This window comes from Eptesicus fuscus, chromosome 2 (assembly GCF_027574615.1).
Source record: "Eptesicus fuscus isolate TK198812 chromosome 2, DD_ASM_mEF_20220401, whole genome shotgun sequence".
In the NCBI taxonomy this organism is placed as follows: domain Eukaryota; kingdom Metazoa; phylum Chordata; class Mammalia; order Chiroptera; family Vespertilionidae; genus Eptesicus; species Eptesicus fuscus.
Genome location: NC_072474.1, coordinates 5,625,043 through 5,633,052, shown reverse-complemented (window position 1 = coordinate 5,633,052; position 8,010 = coordinate 5,625,043).

Below are 8,010 nucleotides of genomic sequence, written 5' to 3'. Positions count from 1 at the left end.
AAGCCCCAGCAGCAGCGGCAGCGGCTGGGGATGAGCTGGTGATCCCAACAGCCTGGCAGCTCAGTGGCGGCGGCGGAGGTAGAATTGGGCTTGGGGACTGGCAAACAAGCAGAAGATGGTCCTGATTGCAGGAGGCTAGGCCTAGGGACCCTACCCGCACGATTTAATCATGCGCTGGGCCTCTAGTAATAATAATAAAAAGAACTGCTGTGATCATGTACATTTAAACAAAAAGTTTCTGTCCTAGAATTTTGATGCTTCAGCAGAAGATACAATGGAATAATAGGAGTGGCCAAAATACATGATTGCCCTGATAGTTTCTAGGAAATTCATATACAATAAATTTAGCCATATATGAGAGTCAATAGTTAGATCATACAATTATTAGATAACCCAGATTTCAAGTCACTGTAATATTAAGAGTGATATTAGGGAAGCCAGATTTGAATTTAACAAATCAAAATTTTATAAAACATATATCAAACTGTCTTAGTCCATTTTGGCTGCTAAAACAAAATACCACAGAGTGGGAAGCTTTTAAACAACAGAAATTTATTTCTCATAGTTCTAGAGGCTGGAAAGTTCAAGATCAAGGCACCAAAATAATGATGGCCCTTTTCCAGGTTTACATAGCCAGTGCTTTCTCTCTGAATCTATAGAATATCTTTTATAAAACAAACAAACAAACAAACAAAAAAACTTGTCCCATTCATGAGGCTCCACCCTTATGACCCAATCACCTCTCAAAGGTTCTACCAACTAATACTTCCATGTTGGACATGAGGATTTCAACATATGAATTCTTGGCGGGACACATTCAGACCTGAGTACAAGCCAAGTTTAGAGACTGAAGCTTGTTTGTAATTTTTAACATACCAAGAAAAAAAATTACCTAATGCTTACTTTGTGTCAAGCATAGTAAATAAAATAATAATCAAAGCGGGAAAGCTATCTGACATCAGGAGCTTACAGTTCAATAGGCTTTGACTAAACAGTTATTTAAAATTAATTAAATTTACAATTTTGCTAAATGCTATGAGGAACCTACTCCACTATTATAAAAGGGACATAATACCAGATATTCTAGACACATTGGGGTGAAATATAAGATGATGTAAGCATTGTAGAGTCTCTCTGAGGTTGATTGTGGAGAAGGGGCTTGTGGATATGTAGAATCATTGATGTTCCTTTGGCTTCCCAAATTAAAGGTCAGTATCTGTTGCTAGCTAGATACAAGAGACTTCTTCATATCTGCTGATTCCCTGGTTCTGCTTCCATGATCACCAAACAAACTTTTGATAATGTGGTGTTTGATGTAACACCTTTGGTGAAGGAGCATATGAGTCATCTTACCTAATAATAGACAAACATGTAAATTGACCGTACCTTTGCTACTCCCATAGCCAATCAGAGTGACTATGCAAATTAACCCAAAAAAGATGGCGGTTAATTTGCATACATAGGTGCCCAGCGCCTGTGTCTCCAGAACATCCTGGCACCCAGGTCACTGTGAGGTAAGGCCTGGTACAGGAGCGGACCCCCTGTGATGGATGGCAGGTTGCTGGGGCTCCGCTCCTGCCCTAGAGGCTTTTGGCCTGGGTAGGCCTGGGCAGGGGCGGAGCCAGGGATCAGAGGGAGCTGGAGGGGCCCTGCCCAGGCCTAAAGCTTCAGCCAGAGGCTTTAGGCCGGGGCAGGGCCCAGCCCTCCATTGGTGTGAACTATAGAGGAAACACCTGTTCTGACTGCACATTGGCTAAGCTTTCTGTAAGCCACTGGTAATATTCTTAGTAACTTGGGTAATAAGAATCCAAAAAGGTGATCTAGGGTTTTTCCACCACACTTCTGGAGAAAAAATGAAGGTCCGCTGCTGGAGGGCTAAGAAATGTCATATCCTGCCCTAGCCGGTTTGACTCAGTGGATAATGCCTCGGCCTGCAGATAGCAGGGTCTGGGTTTGATTCTGATCAAGGGCATGTACCTAGGTTGCAGGCTCCTCCCTGGTCAGGGTCCAGATCAGGCTCAGGCAGGAGGCAACCAATCAAAGTGTTTCTCTCTGTCTTTCCCTTTCTCTTCCACATTCTCTAAAAGTCAATGGAAACATATCCTCAGGTGAGGATAAAAAAAAGAAAGAAAGAAATACATATCCTATGAAAAGACACATCTTGAAAATGCCTAAAGAAAGTTGTCATTTTTTCTTGGTGAAGGGACTGGAGTCCATGTTGATGAAAACACCTTGGTGGCTGTGGTGACTGACAGTGGCTGCAGCAGTGGGGTGATGGGGCTGTTGCCTTCCCTTGATCAGCCCGGTTGCCTCCCACAAAGGGAGGCCAGACTGCCGCTTAGGTCCACTCCCCATGGGGAGCAGGCCAAAGCCATCAGTAGGACATCCCCTGAGGGCTCCCAGTATGTGAGAGGGGGCAGGTTGGGCTGAGGGACCCCCCCCCCACCCCCCAGTACACGAATTTCGTGCACCGGGCCCCTAGTATTTCACATAATTGCATATTTATTAAATATTATTTGGATTATAAATTGACTTTACATTAGGCTGCAGGAAGAAAATATAAGCTGAAGTTAAACTAACTTCATTTTTATTATGAACTAATTTTATTATGAACTACTATATTAGCATTAGGGCTTTTCTCAATCAGTCTTATGACTTTAATTAATATGGAGCCAACAAAAAAGCATGGATACCTTTAAAATGTGCCCCCCCAGGTTAGACTGTGTACATCAAAGTCTTTACCAGACTTCAGACAGTGCTGAATTCATTCAAATAAATGCTGTCTTATAGGGTGCAGGGACTGGTTGGTTGACTAGAAAGATCTCTTCAGTTTACACACTCTTTTCTTTGTTAAATCAGTACTATTTATTCCTGCAAAATTCACTTATAAATAACAATGTTTATTCATGCCTGTTCAGTGATTAGACGTGAGTAGCAAAATAATTGAATGAAAGTTTTACTAAATGGCATAAGTACATATGTCTATATTTGATAGCCAATATTACCTGTTAAAGCATGATGAAATGTAAATTGAAAGATAAATAGAAGATAAACTCTAGTTGTTTTTTATGTTTACCTATAACATTTATCAAATACTAGAGTCCCGGTGCATGGATTTGTTCAGAAGTGGGGTCCCTCAGCCTAGCCTGCGCCGTCTCGCAATACGGGACCCCTCGGGGGATGTAGCAGTGTGCAAAGTGGCAGGCAGCAAGGGAGGATCCCGAACCCAGGCCGGGCGTCTCACCGTTCTCATGCATCCCAGCCCTGGTGCGCCTGCCGCTGCTGCAGCTGCACTTGGCAACCATTGGTCAGCTGAGCATCGCTCCCACTGTGGGAGTGCACTGACCACCAGAGGGCAGTTCCTGAATTGAGTGCGTGCTCCCTGGTGGTCAGTTCACATCATAGCAATCGGTCGTTCAGTCGTTTGGTTGTTTGGTCACTTAGGCTTTTATATATATATACTAGAGGCCTGGCACACAAAATTTGTGTGCAGGTACGGTCCCTAGGACTGGCCTGTGATCAGGACCATCTTCCCTGGCTGCCCGCAGCCAGCCCCACCCCCTGCCGTCACACACCCCCAGTTCCCCATTTGCCATCGGGCAATCGGAGCCTGCTGGCTGGAGTGAAGGACCAAGAGGTCGGCTGTTCCTGCCCGCTTGGACCAGCGAGACAGGGGACTTGGCCTGGCACTCCCCACATCCCACGCCACCCACCTACAGTTTCCCGTTTGCCATCGGGCAATCGGAGCCTGCTGGCTGGGGGAGGGACCAAGAGTGGTCAGTGCGCCTCATAGTGACGGGTCATTCTGGTCGTTCCACCATAGGGTCAATTTGCATATTATCCTTATATTATATAGGATATATAGATAGGTTATTGAAAATAAAATTATTTTTGAAAGTAATTAATGATTGTGAATATAAAATCAAGTCCAAAGTGTCATAGTAAATAAGTGCTAAGGAGAATCCTAAATAATAAAAGCCTAATATACTAAGTGTCTGGTCGTCCAGTCATCCGTTCAACCAATCAAAGCTAATGATATGCTAAGGCCACTCAACTGCTCACTATGACATAAACTGACCACCATGGGGCAGACAGTAAACACTCTCTGACTGTAGGTTAGCTTGCTGCTGGGGTCTGGCCAATTGGGACTGAGCTAGATGGGCTGGACACGCCCTGGAGCTCTTCCATGGTCCCTCCCTGGCTAGCCAAATTCCTGCATTTCTCCCCGGCCCTGATCATGCACTGGTGGGGTTCCTTAGCCTGGCCTGTGCCCTCTCACAATCCAGGACCCCTCAGGGGATGTTGGAGAGCTGGTTTTGTTCCAATCCCACAGGCCAGTCCGAGGGACCCCATTAGTGCACGAATTCATGCACTGGGGCTCTAGTATATAGATAAAAGTACTACTAGGAAATGATCTAATGAATTTTCCTATTTCATCTTAGGGGGACATTTAGAATGAACATTCTTTCGTGTTGTCCCAAAGTTCTCTTAGGCTCTCCTCCTGCTTTTTAAGTTTTTTTTTTTTCTAGAAGCTGCTCTGCTTGGGTATTTTTTCCTATCTTGTCTTCTAGCTCACTGATGCAGTCCTCTGCTTCTTCTAGTACACTGTTGATGCTTTCTATTGAGTTCTTTATAACAGCAATGTCATTTTTCATTTCTTCTTGGTTCTTCTTCATTTCCTCTTCGTTCTTACACATATTGTTGAATTTGTCTTCCATTCTTTTCATCCACTTTATGACCATTTCTCTGAATTCTTTCTCTGAGAGGTTGCTTGCCTCCATTTCATTTACTTCCTTTTCTGGTGATGCCTGCTTTTCTTTCATATGCAGGCTGTTTCTTTGTCTCCCCATGATCTCTCTTCTCTGGGTGTCTGGTAATGTAGTTCTCTCTCTCCTATGTTGATTTAAAGGCACAAATTACAACACGACAAGGCACAACGCATGAGGCACTGAACACAAATGTATTCATGATACTAATAACCCCTAATAAAGGTGACCACCAGAGAAAAGAGAATTAGGGGATAAGAAAGAAAGAAGAAGAGAATAAAAAACAAAAAGAGAGAGAGAAAAAGGAGTGCAAAAATGAATTTAGGAAAAGGAAAGAAAATTAAGAGAGAAAAGAAAGAGAATAAAAAAGAAGAGGGGGGAAAAACTATTTATATTGGGAGAGAACTCCAATAGAACAGCCAATAATCCCAACAAATTCCAGCAACAAATATCTAGAGATGAATGCAAACTACAAACAACTAATATCATGCGAGGTGAGGGAAAACAGAAGCTAAAAAACAAAACGAAACAAAAAAAAGAAAGAAAAAGCAAAACAATCTCACAAACAAGCATAAAAGAACCAATATAATCAACAATAAAGCAAACAACAACAAAAGGACCGAGAGAAAAAAAAAATTGGATAGTGAAGAAAGAGAAGAAAGAGGTGTGTATGGGCTTAGTGCAGGGGATTGGAAGTTAAATATATAAGTAGGGTGAAATTTTAACAGGGGGTAAAAAGAAGGAATAGGGAAAATCTAAAGCAGGAATAGGGTAAGAGAAACCAGACAACAAAAGGGGAAAAGTGAGGAAGAGATTGTAAATGATGCTAAAGGAAAGATGAAAATAGAATAAAATAGAGTAAAATGATGCTAAAGGAAAGATGAAAATAGAATATAGAACACTAATCCCAAAATAAAATAAAGAGAAAATAAAATGATACTTTTAAAAAAAGGTAAAATAGTAGTAGTAATAATACTGATTAAAAATAAAAATGTAATAATTAAAAAGGTAAAATCAAGTGAGGAAAAAAAGAAAAAAAATTAATTTCTTAAGTAAAAGATGAAAAAAATAAAGAAAAATGTGCAGTAGTGAAGGTCATTCACTTCCTCTACTGTTCTGTTTGGCACTTCTGTTTCCTCGTCAGGACAGTATTGAAGTTCCCTGTGTTCCACTGCTCCTCTGTGTTGTAGTCCACAGTCCTGATTTTCAAGCAGGCAGTACTCTGTTTCTTATACTCCTTTATTTGTGTTTACACAAGAGTCAATTTGTGATTCAACCCTGGGTGGCAGTGTTTCTGGATTGACCTCTGGGTCTATAGGTCCTCTTTAGCTAGTGTTTATATTTTGTTTTCCCTGTGGCACTTAATACCGGTTTGGGGAAATGGGCTTCCCCAGAGCTGGTTCTCTGATGGTTATTCCCTGCTCTGATCCCCAGGTTCCACAAAAACAACGTTCCCCTGCAGTCTCTTAGAGTGACCCCAATTGGGTGATCCTATGTATTGGGCTTAGTAATCAAAAGCACAGATTTAAAGAGGAAAAAAAAAAAGAGAGAGAAAAAAGAGCCAGAGTAAGTGCATGAAATCTGGTGCTGCAACGCAAGTCTGTATAGTCTTTTTTCCCCTTGGGTCTAAGCAGCTGGCACACTGTTAAAATTTTTTTTTAGGCTTTCCTTTTGTACCCAGTTCAGCTATGGGTTGCTTTTTAGAGTTCCCTTCTGTTAGCAGCCCTGTGGATCCCCTTCCACATTCGCTGATCACGCCAGCCCCAACGGCCACGGCCTTTTCTGGGCGCAGACTTCCCTGGATCCTCCAGCTCCCACGTGAGTGTTTCTCTCTCCTGCCTGGACCACAGACCTCACCTTTATCCCAGGCAAAATCTGACCTTTCCGTGAGGAGGCGCAGAGCTCCTACGAATCCGCGTGCTCGCGCCACTTGTCACTTGGGGACCAGTGTTCCTGGGTTTGCAGCTGTTCGCTGGGTGCCATTGTTGCAGAGTCCCGGGATTTTCAGGCTTCCGACAACATCCACTCTCCCCTTCAAGATGGTGCGGTCTCCGCATCAGAGCCGGTCACTCGGAGGGATCCCAGCAGCAATGGAGGCTGCCTGGTCAGGGGAACCCTGTTCGGCAATCCCCCACAGTCCCCTGGAGTATAGCTGTCCCTCAGCTCACCAACAAACACTCCCCGTGGGACCACACACTCTCTCTTAGTTCTCTCACTCACGCACTATCTTGCAGTCTGCCTTCCTGTCGGCAGCCATCTTCCTCCTACAATGAACATTCTTGCTGTTATATTAGTGTATGTGTGCTTTCTTAACTACTATAACATTTACCACATAGATTATATTTTCCATGTCATAAGTAATTTAGCTGCATATTAACATTTTGATCTTGTATTATATAGCACTACACTGTAATCTCAAACTGACATCTCTCAATGACAAAAAATAGCATTGAAAATCGGAGTCAACTAAATCACAGATCAGAATCCAATGAATTTGTCTCATTTACAACCTTTAGAATCCCTAAGGATCTTCAGGTCATAAAGGTTTGAGAGTTTTCCTAACATAGTTAAATGCAATACATTTTGTTAAGGTTATTAATTGGAAAACAAAATCATAATTATTTAGCATTACTATTAAGCCTCCATATAATAGGCAACAAATTATATAAGATTAAATATAATTTGCTGTTTAATAATAAACATCTACCCTTAATATTCTAAAATATTTAAAATATTGCATGATACTCTCTTAAATGTTAATTTATATTGTATGTTATATATAGAGAGATAAATACCCCCCCAAGAAACAGCTTAAATATAGAAATATAAATTTCTATAAGCTTTATGAAAAGTCCTTCCCTTTAAATTGTCACATTTAAAAAACAGGATTAAAATTCTCAAAATTAATTATTTTCCTCATATTATTTTTTTGATTATGTTGCTATATTGACAAATCATCTTAGTTAACAAAAACTAATGCCATTTCCTCATATTTTTAATTATGACATTGTGCTTATTTTTTTCTGAGTTCATGATTTTTAAATTCATACTTTTGGTCCTTTTATAATCTCTTGAATACATCTCCAGTATTACAATATGAATAGGCACATTTTCTTTTTGTTAAATAAATTTGCACTGCACTTGAAACTGTAAAAATGATCTCCGACATGAAACCATTATTGAAACAGCATGATTAAAACTTTTATAGAGGGAAAACAAAAGACTAATAGATTTTTCTATTGAC